The 19105-nt window shown below is 46.4% G+C and overlaps 2 long non-coding RNA genes across 2 annotated transcripts; both read left to right on the top strand.

Annotated features, from left to right (window-relative positions):
• Positions 1–1916: 1916 nt before the first annotated feature.
• LOC113485404 lies at positions 1917–3211 on the top strand. Its single transcript, XR_003399413.1, has 2 exons — positions 1917–2057; positions 2347–3211. It is a non-coding gene; the product is annotated as an uncharacterized LOC113485404 (long non-coding RNA).
• A 3875-nt stretch (positions 3212–7086) lies between these two features.
• On the top strand, positions 7087–10710 carry LOC113485405. The gene is made up of 3 exons (XR_003399414.1): positions 7087–7393; positions 9428–9645; positions 10028–10710. It is a non-coding gene; the product is annotated as an uncharacterized LOC113485405 (long non-coding RNA).
• The last annotated feature ends 8395 nt before the right edge of the window (positions 10711–19105 follow it).

Below are 19105 nucleotides of genomic sequence, written 5' to 3'. Positions count from 1 at the left end.
CAGTGGGGGGTGGGTGTGGGGAGCTGTGGAGACCCCCCCGGGGTGGTGTGGGGGTGCTGGTTGGGTGGAGCTGGGGAGGCTGTCTGCATGTGGCAGTGGGGATGTGCAGGGGCAGCTCCGAGGGTCTCTGTTCATGGTGGGGGAAGCTGTGGCAGTTATGTGTACAGTGTGACAGGTCTGGGGGGAGGGTGCCCTGGGGCATGGGAAGCTGGGGCTGTGTGTGGCAGAGGGGATGGCGTAGGGGGAAGCTGGGGGGTTTGGGGGAAGGGGAGGTGTGGGGCACCTCCCTGTATGGCCCTGGAGTCAGCGCCTGCTGGGTTGTCAGGGTGAAGCTTCCCCTCCTGCTTGTGCCTTAGCAGCAGAGGGCAGGGGACATGGGAGGACATAGTTCAGTCTGGAGGTGAAAACCCCACAGCCAGCCCTCCTCAGTGAGTAGAACAGGATCCAGTGTGCCTTTGGGCTCAGTGCCCTGAGGGTGCAGCTTCTGCAGGAGGACGTAGTTCAGTGAGAGAGGTTGGGAGCGGAGGATGTCACCGAAGAGCTGGGATAGAAACTTATCAACACCAATTTGATGCAGATAAGCAGATACTTCTTTACTGACGGCCAGGTGCATGGGTGAGTGCTCTCACCAACAATACACACCAGTTACAAGAATCATACAGTTTATGTATTATTAATCCATACATATTCATTAAGTATTCATACATAAACACAAGAATTCCTGGAAATCATTATCATACTTCCCTCCTACTTCTGATTCTGTGCACTAAAGTTTAGAAATCTCTAGAAATGAGTCTGGGGTGTAATTTGGGTTGCTGACGCATGAGTCGGTGGTCGCGATCTCCCCCTGCTGGAATTACCCATTACCTAGTTTCACTGTTCCTTGGCAGAGATCTGTAAACTGTTACAGTTCGTTCTCATTAATCTCAAATTGTGGTACATCTAAGACCTTATCCAATGTATTCTAGGTAATAAATTACTTATGTGTCTAGACATCTCTAACAACTTCAAACAGAATTATTTTCAATTATGTCTAATTACCTAAGCAGTATCTAGGTGTACCTAGTAAATGATTACTGACCAATTCTTCGGCCATGGTACAGGGCTGTACAGAGGAATTCATAGTAGCATTGGTTTCTGGTTAGATGTGCAAAATGCAAGATAAATGTAAACATGTAATCCTACTAAAATATTTCTATATTCGTACTGGAATCAAACATTAATACTGATTGGTGGCAAATCAGTGACAAGGATGGGGAGAGAATTTCTGCTTGGGGTTGCTCCCTTTGTCAGTGTGGGAAGTCTTGGGGCTGAAACTGTGTGAAAAAACCTGTCAGTAAAACTACCAGGCAACGTGTTCTTGTAGAATTGTCCAAGTAACCCTGAATTCACTATTTCACTGTTGAATCGTTGTATCAGTACGGAGGTAGTGATGTGTATGAGAAGTATTTGTCCCAGAAAACAAATTATTTCTGTTACCCTCTACTGAGGAACTATGTGACAAGCTTTCAAGTGAGTGGAAGGCATTAACAGCAGCATATTTTGGAGACGGGACTAGCAGAAAAAGTAACTGTTAGATGTACCAAATGTTCAGAACATGGCTATACAGAATAAAATAAATAAAAAAAAAATTTACACTGACTTGTTTGGAGGAGTATGGGTCTGCTACCTGGGATATCAGGTGCCTGGAGCAGGGCTCAGGACTGTCTAGGACATGTCTGGGAGGAATCTTGCACAGATCCCAGAGAACAGAGCAACCTTTCAGGGATAAAAAACTCTTTTTATCTTCCTTGGAGAACTCTGGGGCTGGCACCCAGGATTAGACACCAATAAAGAAGAAGTGAAAAGACTCCCAATATGTACTTGGAGGAGAAGTGGGAGGATCCAGGAACAAAAATCTTATCTTATATGGGGAAAAAACATCTGGGTATCTTCTCTGGAGGAGTCTGGGGCTGCTACCCAGGATTAGGCCTCCCTAAAGCAGAGATGAAAAGACTCCAGGACGTGCTTGGGAGCAATCATGGTTGGATTATGGAGGTGGGAGAGTTTCTCAGAATGTAAAATATATTTCAGGTGTCATTCTTGGAGGAGTCTGTGTCTGTACCTGGGACCTCAGGGCATTGCAGCAGCACTTAGGACAGTCTGGGACATATGAGGGAGGAATCTTGGTCAGGTCCCAGAGAGGAGAGTGATTACCAGGCAGACAAAACATCTGGGTATCTTTCTTGGAGGAGTCTGGGGCTGTTACTGAATATTAGGCCTCCCTAAAGCAGAGATGAGAAGAGTCCAGGACTTTCCTGGGAAGATTCTTGGTTGGATTGTGGAGATGGGAGAGTTTCTCAGGAGGTAAAAAATATCTCAGGTGGCATCCTTGGAGGAGTGTGAGGGTGCTATCTTGGATCTGATATCCATGGAGCAGGGCGCAGGACTGTCTGGGACATATGAGAAAGGAATCTTGGTCAGGTCCCAGAGGGGAGAGTGAATTATCAGAGAGACAAAACATCTGGGTATCTTCCTTGGAAGAGTCTGTGGCTGCTACCTGGGATCTCAGGGCACCACAGCAGCTCTCAGGACAGTCTGGGACATGTCTGGGAGGAATCTTGGTCAGATCTCAGAGAATAGTCCATTATTCAGGGAGAAAATACGTCTAAATATGGTCCTTGGAGGAGTCTGGGGTTTCTTCCCAGGATTAGGCTTGCGAAATCCCCGCGAAAAGACACCAGAATATTGCTGGGAGGAAGCGTGGGATGATGCTGAAGCCAAAATCTTTCTTTACAGGAGAAAACACATCTCGGGTGTCTCCTTTGGAGGTGTCAGGAGCTGCTGCCTGTGATGTGATGGCCCTAAACCAAAGGAGAGAAGAGAGCAGGAGATGCCTGTCAGAAGATCTGGGTGGAAGCTGGAGATGAGGTTTCTCCAGATGGTAAAAAATATTTCCTGTGGCCTCCTTGGAGACTTCTTGGGCTGTACCTGGGATCTCAGGGCCCTGTATCAGCATCAGGTCAGTGTGTGACATGTCTGGGAGGAATCTTGTTCAGATCCCTGAGAAGAGCATGTGTTATCAGGGAAAAAAAAATTCTGGTTATCTTCCTTGGAAGAGTTTGTGGCTGCTACCTGGGATCTCAGGGCACTGCAGCAGCTCGTAGGACAGTTTGGGACATGTCTGGGAGGAATGTTGATGAGATCCCAGAGAATAGACCATTATTCAGGGTGAAAATATGTTGGAGAATGGCTTGCAGAGAGCAAGGCCATGGGTCTCTGCAGAAGCTGATTACAGCCATCTGAGGTAAACAAAGGAAAAAACCCAGGATACATTTATGCTAAGAAGGGAATGTTATGTTAACAAAGAGAGAAACTGAGGTACATTGTGACCTTGGGGGTGATAGAAAAACAGCCCTGGGAGAAAAACAGGTTCAGAAGAGGGAAGGTGTTTATGCATACCTGAAATGCCACAAGGGGCTGGGATATTATAATGTAGCTTTTTACATCTATCCAATAGATTTGTGAGTAGTATGCATGATTATTGGAGAGTGCTTAGATAAGGTGTGATTTCTTTCAATAAAGTTGAAGCTCGCTCTATCATTCACATGCAATTGGCTGCTTGCTTCCTCAGCCCGCAGCAAGTGGCGCACCGAACAGGGTTACCCGAACTCTGCTTTTCCACCAGACGGAACCCGGGAAGCGGCGGAACGGAAATTCGGAGTTGGAAGGAGATAAGGTCACTGTCAATGGCAGTATGGCAGGAGATGTGTGCCATCTCCTAAAGCGTCGGGATTCTTAAGTCTGACATTGCGGCAGCTGGTCCGGCTTCAGGGGATTTTGGCGATCCGAAGAGGGCTACCCCGGAATTGGCCGCATTGGGGATCATACCCTGGAAAGGCCATGCCGCATTGGGGGTCAGACCCTGGAAAGGCCACAGGCTGAAAGGGATCATACCCAGGAAGAGCCTTCACTGATTGTTGGCTACTTGATTGGACTTTAATGAAGGTCGTCAAGCCGCACCAGGAATTTGAGGAATTTTGCCCGGGCAGGAATATTTGAACGAGAGGTAGTCCTCAAACTTTTTGCCTTTTAGAAAAGCGGGGAGTAAGTCCGATAAAAAACTTAGCCATGATGATTGGTCTGGGCAAGGCTAAGGGACACTTTAAAGAGCCAAATTTATTGTTTGAAGAGGCAGAATGGTGTGATAATCTTTTAGATCCTGATGCTGTAAATCCTGAAAAAGAATCTGAACTGTCTGGTCTGTGTCCTCCCTTAATCGGGGATGATCTGTAGATAAAAGTGAGGTGGAAAAAAGTAAAAGTGAGGCAAAAAAACCTTGGCGCAAGGGAATATGGACATGGCAAGAAAAATTCTTACTCCTGTAAGCTATGAGCCGAGTCATCAGCCATGTTGGGAAGAACGGCATTTTTCTGTTATTAAAGATTTAGAGAAAAGCATTAATAAGGACGGGCTGCAAAAATCTCAGATTACAACAGCTGTACTGGAGGCAATGGCTCAGGGATATCGACTGGCCCCATAAAAATTGGCTAACACTTTTAAGAAAAAAGCGGCATTCATGCTGGCACAGCACTCTACCTGGAAAACCGAGGTGTAGATGTCTATGCTCAACATTCGGAGCTGGCAGCAGCAGCCCGGGGCCTCCCCGAACCCCCCTGCAGGGCACTGCAGCAGCTCTTAGGACAGTCTGGGACATGTCTGGGAGGAATCTTGGTCAGATCCCAGAGAATAGACCATTATTCAGGGAGAAAATACGTCTGGGTATCTTCCTTGTAGGGGTCTGGGACTGCTACCCAGGATTAGGCCTCCCTAAAGCAGAGTTGAAAGGAGTCCAGGAGGTTCCTGGGAGGAATATTTGTTCGTGGAGGTGGGAGAGTTTCTCAGAAGGTAATAAATATCTCAGGCGGCATCCTTGGAGGAGTGTGAGGGTGCTACCTTGGATCTGATATCCCTGCAGTAGGGGTCAGAAGAGTCTGGGGCATGTCGGGGAGGAATCCTGGTCACATCCCAGAGAGGAGAGTGAATTATCAGTAGCAGGAGTGATCAGACACTTTTAAGAGAGGAGGAGCAATCGAGAAGGAGCTGCATTGCATTTTCCAAAATATTACACCTGCCAAATCTTGTGAACTCTTTTCACATGAATTCTCATCTTGGCATCCAAAAAACCCCTAAACGTTCCTGCACCTAATTTCAGAGGAGCCTGACATGGGACTGTGATCAGTGCTACAGAGGACAAGCAGCAACCCCTGGTGGGCACCCTAGGGCTCACCCTGAGAGTCCAGAAAGGTTCCTCCCCCCGGATGCAGGGCACGAGGGCCATCTTTGTGGAGCAGGAGCAGCAGGCACCTGGCCAGCATGGCCCAAAGGAGCCCTGGCCAGGGGCCCTGCTCCGTGCTGCAGAGGAAGGCAAAAAACCCCCGGGGGCCAGCGCTAATGTGCCCCGGGGGAAAATTCCTTCCTGACTGCAGCCATGGCGATCAGCTAGTCCCTGAGCAGGTGAGCAAGACCTGCATCCGCGTCCCACAGGCTGGTCACGCCTCCCAGGAGATGCCCAAGCCCTGTTCTCCCTCAGCCTGGAGCCATCTCAGGGGCTTCCAGGAGTGGTCAGATGTCCCCGGCCTGATCGACCCTGGGGGCAAGAAACTTTCCTGTGCCTGTCTAGCGGGTGCTCCAAAGCACTGGGACCCCTAGCAACATCCCTGCATCCATCCCATTTCTTACGGCTGCTGCTCCTGGCTCCGCAGGGGATGAGGCCGGTGAGCTCTGCAGTGCTCCTCACAGCAGCACTCCCTGGGTCTGGCCACAGCTCTCCAGCGGTAACAGCCTGAGAGCCTCGGGCACCTACAGCGGTTGGTGGTTCTTCTCCTCTCCTGAGGGACTTGCATCTGCTCCCGGAAGGCTTGAAGCAGAATTTCCATCCATCCAATGAGATTTGTGGTGGCCATGCCAGGAGCTGGCCTTGCGTGAGAGAACCTCCAGCAGCCTCAACCAGGCTGCAGTTTTTTCCCTCAGCCCCCTGCCATTAATCCCATCCTCTCCTCAAGGGCTTGCTCTCGAATGTCCCTGGGGCAGCTCTGGCAGCTGGACACTGGCGGGTGCCCCCTTTTTTACTGCCCCGGCGCACGGCGACTGCTGCATTGCCAGGGTTGGCACTGTGACCTGGGGGTGGCACTGTGACCTGGGGGTGACTGACAGGGCCCCTCATGCACAGCCCCCTTTGGAGGAAGCCTTTGGGGTGCTGGCCCCGAGGCAGTCGCTGTACCCAGGAGGCCCAGGGGCTGTCCCTGCCCTTGGTGGCCATGCTCTGGGCACGGCTGAAACCACCTGCAATGGTGGGGGGATGAAGTTCCTGATGAGCTTATTCAGCTGCTTTTTGTGGTTTTCTTTTAAATTAATAAATGGCACAATATAAAGCAATTCTCCAGCTCATGCCTGGTCATGAATTGTTCTGCAAAAGTAGTGAAATGAGGGCAGAAAACTGCCAGGCTATGTCGACTCAGTGAAAGAATCCCAACATTTTGATGCCAGCCAGCTGTGAAGAGACAGGCCCTCGCCCTTGTGCAGACGTGGCTCTGCTGGAGCAGCAGGCAGAGGGAGGCTAGAGACGAGTTCCCTTGCCAGGAGTGTCCCCTCCCCAGAGGCTGTTAGGAAGAAGACAGCCTGTCAGGAGCCAGGACTTGCAACCTTATCTACTCCATCAGCTCAAATCTGCATTGTGAGTCACGCTTGGAAACAAGCACTCCAAGGCAGTGCATCTTCAGAGCATGCCTTCCTCTTTGCATGGCTCCTGCAAGGCCAAGAGGTGCTGAAATAGCACATCCTGAAAGAATGAACTCTGGCTGTACTAATGGCATTCCCATAGAGTGCTGGTAAAGAAATGCATGCTAATGTCCCCCTAAAGCTCCCCTGGTGCAGCTTGGAAGCATTCCCACACAGCCTCTCCCTGGACACCAGGGAGAAGAGCTCAGCACCTCCCCCTGCCTCTGTCCTCCTCAGGAAGCTGTAGAGAGCAATGAGGTCCCCCCTCAGCCTCCTCCTCACCAAACTAGACAAACACAAGGTCCCAAACTGCTCCTCACAGGACATTCCTTCCAGCCCTTTCACCAGCTTGGTTGCCCTCCCCTGGACACATTCAAGGACCTTCACATCCTTCTCAGATTGTGGGGCCCAGAACTGACAGCAGCACTCAAGGTGAGGCCGCACCAACGCTGAATACAGCGGGATAATCCACTCTTTGGCCCGGCTGCTTCTGCTGTCTTTGATGCAGCCCCGGGTGCTGTTTGCCCTCTTGGCTGCCAGGGCGCGCACACTGCTGGCTCGCACTGAGCCTGCTGTCAGCCAGCGCCCCTGCATCCCTTTCTGCAGGGATGCTCTCCAGCCACTCCTCTCCCAGGTATTCTTGTGCCTGCCATAGTGCCGTGCCAGGTGCAAAATCCGGTCTTTGGAGTTGTTAAATTTCATCCCATCGCTGACTGGCCAGTGCTCCAATCTGTATCGATCCTTCTGCAAGGCCTCCTGTCCTTCAAGAGAGCCATCAGCACTTCCCAGTTTGGTACCCTTGACAAACTCACTACTGGTAAAGAAGAGGAAACTCTATTGGTTTTCCTCCGCTTTTATCTCCTAAGCTGCTCTGATAGAAAGGTGTTAGCCCAGGTGAAAGACAGATCACTCTGAAAGCATGTCCAGTCAAACACCCACAGGCTTTTGTTAGCCTCTAATGGTGATAACATCCTTAGAAATAGTCCAGTGACAGCTCAGTGGAAACCCCTCTTGCAGAGAGTTTCTGGGGACTGTTTAGCCAGGGCTGCTCTGCAGCACGTGGACTGCAGCACCATCATGTGTCGACTTTGAAGACAATTGCAGAAACAAGGTGCTAAAGCTCTGTGTATCCCAGGCTCATTCTGACCAAGAAATGGACAGATACCTGTCTTCAGTACTCTCGGTGATGTGTTCAGCCTTCTCTCAACCTGGCAGCAAACGCACTACCTGTCACGGGTGCCTGCTAGCTGATGCCTGCAAGCTGCTCATTGCTGTACCAGGAGAAGGGACTGGCAACGCCATGTGCCGAGGGAGGCCTTTCAAGCTTTGCTTCCCTTGTTACAATGCCTTTTTTAACTTTGGGGTTCAGTGGTTTGTTATTTTTTTTTTCTTTTTTCCTTGTTCTAATTTTCCAGCCCGCCTTCCCTGCAGGATACAACCAATCTCAATGTGCACAGGTTAATGTGCTTTCAAAAAGATCCCAACCTCCTGCTCACAGCAGGGCTGGCTTCTACCAGGCATAGTATGTTCACAGATGGGGAAGAAAGGTAGGGGACATTTTCCTGTTGCCAGAATTTGTCATATCAGTAGCTTATCCTGACTCTAGCGTAAGTAGCTGTTTAGTTCACTGCTTTCACAGTGCTTGTGTGAGGAACTTGAACGTGCTGGAATGCAAGGTTTTCGTTTCAGAAGGCACGTTGGGCCATTGCTTTAATTCTTTACTGGTATGAGACAAAGACTTGTGAAAAAATCATGCAATAAATAGAAAGACATGCATGCACTGAGGCAGTTACCTTCCTAGCTATTTATTTGCAATGTGGAAAAAAGCGCTTTTTTTCACCATTAAATAATCTGTCTAGTGGTAGTTTGTTCTAGTCTCAGAGAAGAAACAATTGTCTGGTTTCTGGTTCCATGTTTCATCTGCCTTTGACACGCTCCCTGTTCTTTAGAAGCTCTCTCAAGGGTTTTGTTCCAGGCTTCTTTTTTTCTTCTCTTTTCATTTCAAAAATCTTCATTCCCTCCAATCATATCCAGTGCCTGAAATCTTTTTCTTTTTCTTGTACTTTTCTTCCTCAGGATGATGCCTTGGAATGAACTGGTTATACGTTACCTGATAAAGTAGAATAGTTTGGGTCCTCTCATAGACAGGTCGTGGAAAGAGAATTTACTCGGATGTTGATCTCTCAGACAGAGGATTAGTATACAAGCATGATGTGTAGGAACAACTTCCAAGAGCTGACCACCTATTTCCTTCTTTCCGTGACCTTGCTGTTCGGCGGTGATTGTTAGTTTCTTCAGTGTGATTTTCTGATTCCTCTTCATAGCTCTTAGGAATTACCACATGATTTCTTTGTGAATCCAGACAGGGAGGTGCAAATGGTGCAGCTGCAGAGTTCTTTCCGTGACACTAGCAGGAATTACAGGAGAGAATTTCCTGCAGCAGCCCTGTAAGGCTGGAAAAGTGCAGGACTTGCGTCCCATCTGTTTGGAGCAAAGGGAAGTGAGGTCTCTTGCAGCTGAAGTACCTTTCCCTTCCCTATTTCCCTTCCCTCCCAAGGAGACAGTTATTTGCCGTAAAGGTCGGACTCTTTCAGCTCTAAAGCCACCTTCAAGGACACCCATCACAAAGGTTCCAAGTGCTAACAGGATTTTACTGTATTTTTCTCAGTCTGTTTCAGAGCAGATGCTCACAAGCATTAACGTGGTGCACATGTGTAGCCAGGAGTGGGCTGATGTGATCCTCAGTTTAGCTTGAAAAACCTTTGCTGGAAGCCTGGCAAAGGGAAGGGAGGGCCACAGAAAGTCACGACTCCCCTGCGTCGTGTGGAGGGACAGATGCATGAATGTGATGGTAAAGATGAATCTTTGCCAGAAAGAGGAAAGCAGGTAAGTGGTGGAGACAGCAAGAAGGTGCACTTGAGAGCAAACTGCAAAGTTTGAAGAATGTGACTTTTCTCTCTTTTTGGGGGAATGAACTATTTTCACATGAATTTTCATCTTGGCATCCAAAAATCACCAAATGTTCCTGCACCTAGTTTAGAATTATTTTTTAAAAGATGTTTTTAAAGGTTGATAATTATCTTTTTCTATTTTAAAAATATTTTAATATTTTTGTATTGTTTTGCATATCTTGTCATTATTTTTATAACTATTTAAATGGCTATTTTTCCTTGAATTTTTGCTCTTTATTTTTTATTGTTGTGATGGGGGGTATTTTATTCTTTTTATCATTAGTTTTGCTCTCGTGTTTCTAACTTCTTTGTTTCAGTCTGTAAGGGAGAACTATGATCAATGCCACGTTTGACTTTGGATGACAAAGTGGCAGCAGGAAAGCAGGCTCTGAGTTAGTCCCTGTTTGCTGAAGAGCGAGAATCTGAAGAATGAGGAGCAGGAGTGATCAGACACTTTTTAAAAAAGAGGAGGAGCTCTCGAGCAGGAGGTGCGTGGTATTTTCCAAAGTATTACACTTGGCAAGGCTTGTGAACTCTTTTCACATGAATTCTCATCTTGGCATCCAAAAAAACCCCTAAATGTTCCTGCACCTAATTTCAGAGGAGCCCTGACATGGGACTGTGATCAGTGCTACAGAGGACAAGCAGCAACCCCTGGAGGGCACCCTAGGGCCCACACTGGGAGTCCAGAAAGGTTCCTCCCCCCGAATGCGGGGCACGAGGGCCATCTTCGTGGAGCAGGAGCAGCAGGCACCTGGCCAGCATGGCCCAAAGGAGCCCTGGCCAGGGGCCGTGCTCCGTGCTGCAGAGGAAGGCAAAAAACCCCCAGGGACACTGGCTAGCCCACCGTGGGGGAAAAAAAGCCTTCCTCCCCCCAGCTGCAGGGCACGAGAGGCCACCTTCGTGGTGGACGAGCAGCAGGCAGTAACCTGGCCAAAAGGGACCGGAGGAGCCCTGACAAGTGGTCATGCTCAGTGCTGCAGAGGAAGGCAAAAAACCCCCGGGGGCCAGCACCAATGTGCCCCGGGGGAAAATTCCTTCCTGACTGCAGCCATGGCGATCAGCTAGTCCCTGAGCAGGTGAGCAAGACCTGCCTCCGCGTCCCACAGGCTGGTCACGCCTCCCAGGAGATGCCCAAGCCCTGTTCTCCCTCAGCCTGGAGCCATCTCAGGGGCTTCCAGGAGTGGTCAGATGTCCCCGGCCTGATCGACCCTGGGGGCAAGAAACTTTCCTGTGCCTGTCTAGCGGGTGCTCCAAAGCACTGGGACCCCTAGCAACATCCCTGCATCCATCCCATTTCTTACGGCTGCTGCTCCTGGCTCCGCAGGGGATGGGGCCGGTGAGCTCTGCAGTGCTCCTCACGGCGGCACTCCCTGGGTCTGGCCACAGCTCTCCAGCGGTAACAGCCTGAGAGCCTCGGGCACCTACAGAGGTTGGTGGTTCTTCTCCTCTCCTGAGGGACTTGCATCTGCTCCTGGAAGGCTTGAAGCAGGATTTCCATCCATCCAATGAGATTTGTGGTGGCCCTGCCAGGATTGGCTCTCGGGAAGCGGTTGCTGGATTTAATTTTTGTCCTCACTTGGCCTCTCACTTTTTTCTTGCCATTTCCCTGAAGAGATTGTGCACTGAAATTATATTTGGAGTGACATTGTTTGCCAAAATGTCATATTTCTCCACAGTGGCTTCACGTTAGTCCTGTGGAATTGCTGGAGGAGTTTCTTGGAAGTTTTTTTTTGGCAGGGCTATTTGTTTTAACATGTCCCTCCTGTCCACATCCAAAGCACTCAAGAGTGGATTTAGCCTTCATGGTAGTATCTAGTGCTGCCATTTTATGCTCCACAGTGCCAAATTTAGATCAGGCAGCAACCACGTCAGGTATAGAGGTATCTCCAGGCATGGCTTCCATAATTTTTTGGCAGTCCTCATTAGCATTATCTTCTGCAAGTTGCTTACACATCTGCCGCAGTCCATTATCGTCTACTTGTTTTTCTAAAGCGTCAGAAATTTTTTTTCAGCAAACTGCAAAAAGGTTCTCTGTTTCCCTGCTGGATAAGTAACATATTTCTGCTTGGAGCTGCTAGCTCCATGTTTCTTTTTAAGGCATTTAATTTCTAATTGTTGGGATTGTTCTAAAATAAGGGGGTGCCATGTCCCTGTAATTGAGGATTAGTAAACAGTCCTTCTCCTAGTAAAGCATCTTCACAAATGCCAAGATGTGGTTCATCCAGTGGCAGTCCCGTATTATTAGTCTCAATGACTCGAGGTATTTGCCTCCAGTTAGACTGAAAGACCATAAGCCGTATAGGCAGAAATAACACTTGTGGAAGAGTAATATCATAAGGACGTAACAAGGCAGTACTGATGATTCTACTTAACTGCATAACCTCAGGAGAGTTAATACCAAACTGTGCTGATTTTGTTTGCAAATCTTGCACCACCTTCCACGAGATAGGACTGTGTTCCTCATGTTGATTAGTGCCAGCCACTGCCTTATAAACAGGAAATGCTCTTGGGGCCCTGGTACCACTGTGAGTTTTCTGAGGACAGGGGTCAAATTTCTCAACTAGATCCCAGTTTTCCACTTCGTCCACTTTCTTTCTCACCTGCACCCAAAGCCGAGCAGGGTGACGAGGAGTAACAGTCACAATAGCAGGGGGCAAAGTCCATGGGAGGGTGGATTTGCTGACTTGGTCAGGGTCTGCAATCTGTAATGCTGCAGTTACATTTTGTACTGCACCTGCTCCTCCCTCCTCCTCATCCTCATCGGTACTGTTTCCCCAAGAAACACAAAGGGATCTGAGAGGGATTCACTGTTGATTCTATCTCTTCCTCCGCAGGGAGTGCAGTAAGTTCTGTAAAGTTAGAGCTTTGTTTCATCATCTGTAACTGCTGACTAGGGGTCTGATATCGACTAGGTGGAGGTGGAGGAGATTGTAATGAATTACATTTGACAGAGCCTGTGCAGGGTTTTTTGCCTGCTACAGAGGACACAGCGGAACAATCTTTAACTTGAGTGTGCTGCATCGAGCATTTATCCTCGTAATTTGGTAAAGGAACATGCATATGATTAATGGAAGAGAAGTGAGGTAACTGGAACTCCTCTTTTCCCACAGAGTGGGTACTGGGTACAGTAGGTTTGCCTTTATCAGCAAATTCTTCTGGCTGCTGAGCGGGGGTTTTATGATTAAACCCCTGGGAATAGTCTTTTGATGACTTCCAGGTGTTCACAACTTTAATCTGATCGGCAGGTGATGGATACTAGAGGATTTGTTTAGTTTCTTATTTAGATCTTTAGTTGAAAAATTAGGCAAATCAGGCTCTGCAGGGAGTTGTAACGCTCCCAGTTGCTCAGTTACAGTTTCTATGTCAGAGTCTTGATTAGAGCATTTTTCATTAACAAAGCATGTTTCTTTTGTCTCAGCAGTTCCTGCCTGTAGGTCCCTTTCCTTACTGTCCTGTTTTGCTTTCCATTCTTCTAGAGTCTCACTCAGCAGTTGCCAAGTAGAAACCAATTCTGCTGCTTCTTTTGACCCTTTAGAAATTTCATCCCATAATTTTTGCCCTACTGCCTGCCATGCTGATATACTAAATGCTGTGGCAGCTGTTGATTCAAATCCGTGCCTTTTACTCCAAGCAAGCATTCACCTTAGCCCATGTTCACTAGTCTTAACACCCTTACATTTAAGTAATGCTTTCCATGTGGACAGTATTTTTGCCTCTTCTTTTGTTAAATGCTGTCCCATGGCTATAGTCCCTTTCCCAGTGGCTCACCTTCCTATGTGTTGAAGTTCAGGTCCGGATCAAGCAGATTCCCACTGCTCTCAGCTTCACTGGGCTCCATCACCACTGCACGTTGTCCTGCAGCCCACTTTTGCTAAGTTGTGAGTCCCGAATCACGTCCTTCGAAGTCTCAATCTCAGCATTTTTGCACGTTATCGTTGCATGTTGTCGTCGTGCATCAGGGTCACCAGGTGTCACTGTAGAGACAAAGTGACACACACGCTCACATGGGTAAGTGGCCAGATTTTTTATTACTAAAAGCATGCATGTTTATATATTTCAGGTGCCACAGTGTCACAATATAGTTGGTCAAAAAGCTGTTTTTAACATTCTCATTGGATAACCTTTGTCAGTTTCCTCCCTGCTTACTTCATCCTGTTGTGTAGTCAGCAGCTCCTTAAAAGTTATTTGCTTGAAGCACAGCTTCCCTTTCTCAAGGGTACACCAGAATCTTGTCAAGGTCAAATTCTTCTTCAATGAGGTTGTTAGCAGACCAGCTGCCTTCCTCAACAAGTGGAAGGATGATGGTGGATTGTGGAATGGTGGGTTATGGGAAGGTGAATTGTGGGATGGTGGATGGTGGGACGTTGGATGGTGAATTGTGAGATGGTGGATCATGGATGGTGTTGGTGGGAAGGTGGATAGTTGGAAGAAGATAGTGGAGGGTAGATTGTCAGATGGTGGATGCTGAATGGTGAATTGTGGGATGATGGATGGTGGATGGTTGGGAGGTGGATGCTGGAGGGTGGATACTGGGAAGGTGGATAGTGGATTGTGGGATGCTTAATGGTGGACTGTGGGATTATGGATGGTGGATGGCAGATGGTGGATTGTGGGAAGGTGGATGAAAAATGGTAGATTGTGGCATGGTGGATTGTGGGATGCTGGATGGTATAAAGTGGCAAGGTAGATGGTGGATGGTAAATGTTTGGTGGTGGATTGTGAGATGGTGGATTGCGTGATGGTAGATGGTGGACAGTGGGAAGGGGGATGGTGGATGTTGCATGGTGGGAAGGTGGATGGATGGTTTATGTTGTTTGGTGTGAAGGTAGATGGTGAGTGGTGGGAAGATGGATGGTGGATGCTGGATGGGTGATTGTGTGGTCATGGATAGTGGATTTTGGGTGGTGGATGGTGGTTGCTGGATGGGTGATTGTTGGGTGGTGGATGGTGGTTGCTGGATGGGTGATTGTGTGGTCATGGATGGTGGATGTTGGGTGGTGGATGGTGGACGAAAGATGGTGGATTGTGGCATGGTGGATGATGGAAACATGGATGGTGTACTCGGCTGGGGAGCACAACTGTCTGAAGAACCAACTCCTACACCTAAGGCACAACAAGGGACTATGGGATACCTGTCAGTTCGATTATATTGGTGCTTTCCAGCTCTCTGAGGGAAAATGCTATGTATTGGTGGGGGTGCAAATCATGTTGGGCCTAACCCAAGCAGAAGCTGTATCTTGAGGAAGTGCAGAAAATATGGTGAAGGTGTTAAAACATTGGTTCAGCTGCTTGCCTAAACTCAGCTGAACATATCAGACATTGGGAGTCAATTTACTGCTGGGGTGGTTCAAGGGTGGACTTGAGATGAAGGAATCCAATGGATTTTCCATATTTCATGCTATGCCCGTGTGAATAGGATTGTGGAACACACCAATGGACTTCTAAAGCAGGCCCTAAAACCCCACAATCAGGGATGGTCACAACAGGTTCCAGATGTGGTAACAAGGGTAAACAGCCCATGGGGAATTAATGGATGCCCATGATTTACTGCGTTCTGTCCTAAGCCTCTATCCATACTCGCCAGGAAAAAAGAGACTCAAGACCCTGCAAACCCACTCCATTATCCTGGACAACCTGCTCTAGTAGGCTTGCCCACTGTGGGGCAAGTACCCCTAACCCTAAAAACTCCCGTCAGTATTTGATCATGGGTGACTACTGATGCCCATGGGAAAGAATACCATATCAATACCACGTGGATTGTCCCTTCTTTCTAACCATTATTGTTTTGTAATGTAAATATTTATTTTATAGAGCGTTGATCCTAGATGACAGGGGACCTAAGTTACTTTTAGCTTTTTCAATAGTTACAGGCATTATTGAGTAGTTGTTATTTGTAATTTGCCTTCATTATTATATGGAAAAGATGTTTTGGGAAGCCTGGTGTTCAATCTTTGTCCTTGCAGTGGTGGGACCATGGGGAGACTCCCCCAGTCTATCCTGGGACCTAATAGGAGGATTCATGGGCATTTGGAACATAACATTACCAATGTCTGTCAGAGATGGCTTGAAATTCACAATAAACCCAGTCAATCTCACTGCACTCATTCTGCAGATTTAACCCAGGTGTTCCAAAACATCCTGGGAATTGATGAGGCTCCGTCTAATGTCATGTGGGAGAAATTGTGGAATCATACCTGCTGGGTGTGAAATAAATCATTGCCAATCAATTACAATCAACAGTGGTATCTATATCCAGGAAATTTTACAGGTAACGTTTAATGAGTCCACTTATTATAAGGCTAACGCAGAGTTGTGCCTTAAGTTACCTTATTGGGTATTGCCTCCAAAATTAGAAAAGCCTGTGAGTCACCCATGACTGCACACTGGTGCTGGCAAATACCAAACAGGTTTGGAGATCTAACCAGTTACAGTGCTAGCACATATAACTCTATGTGGTCCTAACAACACCACATGCACCACCAGCAAGATGAAGTAATCAAAAACTAGCTGGAGCGGTCTGATTCCACAAATTAAGCATTAATGAGTTGTTCCTGAATATTAAATTGTATTCCCATTTAAATCCTTATAGACCTGCTAATGTGACTGTATAACCTCAAATAGTTTTAGAAAATTTAACTTAGCAATTATATGTACTAAATAACTGAACAAGATATGCCTTTAGGGAATTAAAGGTGGAGACCCAACAAGCATCTAAGATGGTGTTGCAGAATCTGGCTGGCATTGCTGAAGGAACACAGACTGTGCAGTGTGCTGAGTCTGACTGGGGGAGAACACTGCATCCCCATCCACAACGCCACCACCTCTACAGAGGAGACCCGTGCCAAGATGAAGGAGATCATCAACAGGACCAGAGAACTTCTTTCAACTGACAGACTGGTTTGATGGGTGGAACCCTGGGTCATGGGTCACATCACTGAGATCCTCATGACTCACGGGGTGGGAAAGATGGCTTGTAAATATCAGTGTTATGATATTAGGCAGTTTTTGCTTTTAATAGTATGCCTTGCAGCAGTTAGATATATGCTCTCTCACCTTCTGTCTTCTTTTTCCCTTTACCTTTTTAAGATCACAATGGTCAAAGAACAACTTTTAAATGTCTTCAGAGGGAAATGACAGGTGGAGTTTATTAAAGATAGTGAGAAATTTAAATACCAACATGCAGGTGACTATTTGAAGATTGGACGTTTAAGCATCCATTGGGGTCAGTAATAATCTAAAATGGCACCTTTGTTTAGTTGGTTGAAGGGTTCTTTAGACTCCATTGACTGTATCGGCTAAGAACTCATATAACTTTGTACACTTCAAGGCTCAATTAAGCTGCCCAGTAATAAGTAACGAGTGCCAACTGAGATATCTTAGTATATTTAACATTCAGAGGAGGCTGGCAGGTATGAAACATGGGCACTAAAGGTGTGCCAGGTTGAGTTTACCTGGGTAAATGGAACTAGATTACTAGAAGCGACATCATTTTCGGGAGGAAGAGTATATAGAAGGTCATACATGTGTGTGACGCAAACACCTTATGTATGGGTTTGATGACTTGGCCAATTTCTTAATAGTCACAGGACAGTGTAAATAAGAGCCATCTAGAAGGAGGATTAGCTAAGACTTGGTTACCTTTTGGTTAGCTAAGATTTACACACAGAACAAGATTGAAGTATGTAAACACATTCTTTTTAATGACTGGATATTAGAAAAAGAATACAAAAATATCGAAATAGCAATAAATACAAAGAAACAACTCTGATATATATTCAACTACCATCTCTAGGTGATGAATTCATCCCTGATCCTAGAAAGTATGAGGTTCTTCCCACCTTCTTTAGGTTTTTATGGTGTGGATATGTACAACTGAGTTTCTCATGCCATAGCTTTATTTGTAATGACAGAAGAAAGGCAGACATACTTGTGTCTTTTTTTTCAGATTTTTTTTATATTTTTATTTTAATATTAGACCAATTGTATCCCATATGCCATTGGCTATAATGTTTAAGTGAATCCAACATATAAATCCTTTATGTGATCTAGCCCCTGAAGACTCATTATTCTGAGTGCTGGCATTGTTGAAAAGGAGAAATAAAGAAAAATGAAATCATAGCAGGAACCAAAAGCTTTGCTGTGAGGGAATCATTGTGTGCTCAAGGCCAATCACTGCAAGCCATGCATAGGGAGAAATCAGCTGACTCCAGTTTTAGGAGTGCAAAATACTGTAGCTAAAGATTTGAGTCACAATGCTCAAATGGGACAAAAATCAAGTCTTCTAGGGATGAAACTTTCTCGTAGGTCTTCCAGCTGAAGTCGTAGTTATCAGAGCACCAGTATTTGCCCTAAAAAGTAAATACTCCAGGAAAACAGGAGGGCCATCAACCTCTACAATTAAACACAGAATTCTTTTGTTATCTGTGTAAAACATATCAGCATGAGACTACTCCCTTCAACATACCTATTTGACCGATGGAAGGAGAACTGTGGAATACCTCAGTTAACATTAATCCTGGATGAAAACCTTATAAGAGAGACTCAGTCCCCAGGAATGCCTATGTCAGGCTTCTGCTCTGAACTACTTAGTGGAAGGGCATCTCTCCTTTTCTGCTGACTATGGGGTACCTGCAGAGATCCTTCCCTTACATAACTGAAGTTTGATAAAGTGGATGCTGCAAAGTATATTCCCTAAATGCTACCCTGAGGAACACATGTAAGTAACTGCCCAATCTAAGCTACCACACATCTGAGAAACAGCAGTCCCTTCAGACTCTTTGGAGCTGAAGTGTTTCCTGTTTCACAAAGAGTATCTGACAGGTTAATCATGAGAAAAGATCAAATATAAAACATATTTTAAAACCACCATCAACTTTGGCTATGAAAAATACTACAGGGAGACTCTTCTTTATTTCTACTTCCCTTCCTACCCTTCTTTATCTTTCCTTTTCTAATATGAAACATTTCCCCTCTCCAAAAGAGATTAGATATGTTTATACTTGTACTGAGCTTTCTGCTACAGCCACTGAGAAAAGGATCAGATATTAATGCTTTTACACTGAATTTTACCACTGTTTTCATGCTCTTAGGCTTTAGAAAAAAAACCAAAAAGCAGCGCCCCAACAACCAACAAGCCAACATATGTTCTCATTTTAAACATTTCAGGACTGGAACTTTGATTCCACTATTTAAATAAAAGCTCTTTAAGTAATAAACTGTTATTACAAAGCTTACCATTAAGAGGCCCTGAATTTTCTCTGAGATATTAAGGAAAATAATAACAGCACTCCCATTGCTAAATCTGCAGTTTTTGATGCAAATATTAACCAGCAAATCAAATTAAAGAGAAGCAGAAGGTAGGTGAAGGTGAATGCACAAAACATACGCTTTTC

Source organism: Athene cunicularia (genome assembly GCF_003259725.1).
Source record: "Athene cunicularia isolate RWA chromosome 13 unlocalized genomic scaffold, athCun1 chr13_part1, whole genome shotgun sequence".
In the NCBI taxonomy this organism is placed as follows: domain Eukaryota; kingdom Metazoa; phylum Chordata; class Aves; order Strigiformes; family Strigidae; genus Athene; species Athene cunicularia.
This window is presented reverse-complemented; position numbering and strand designations above follow the sequence as displayed.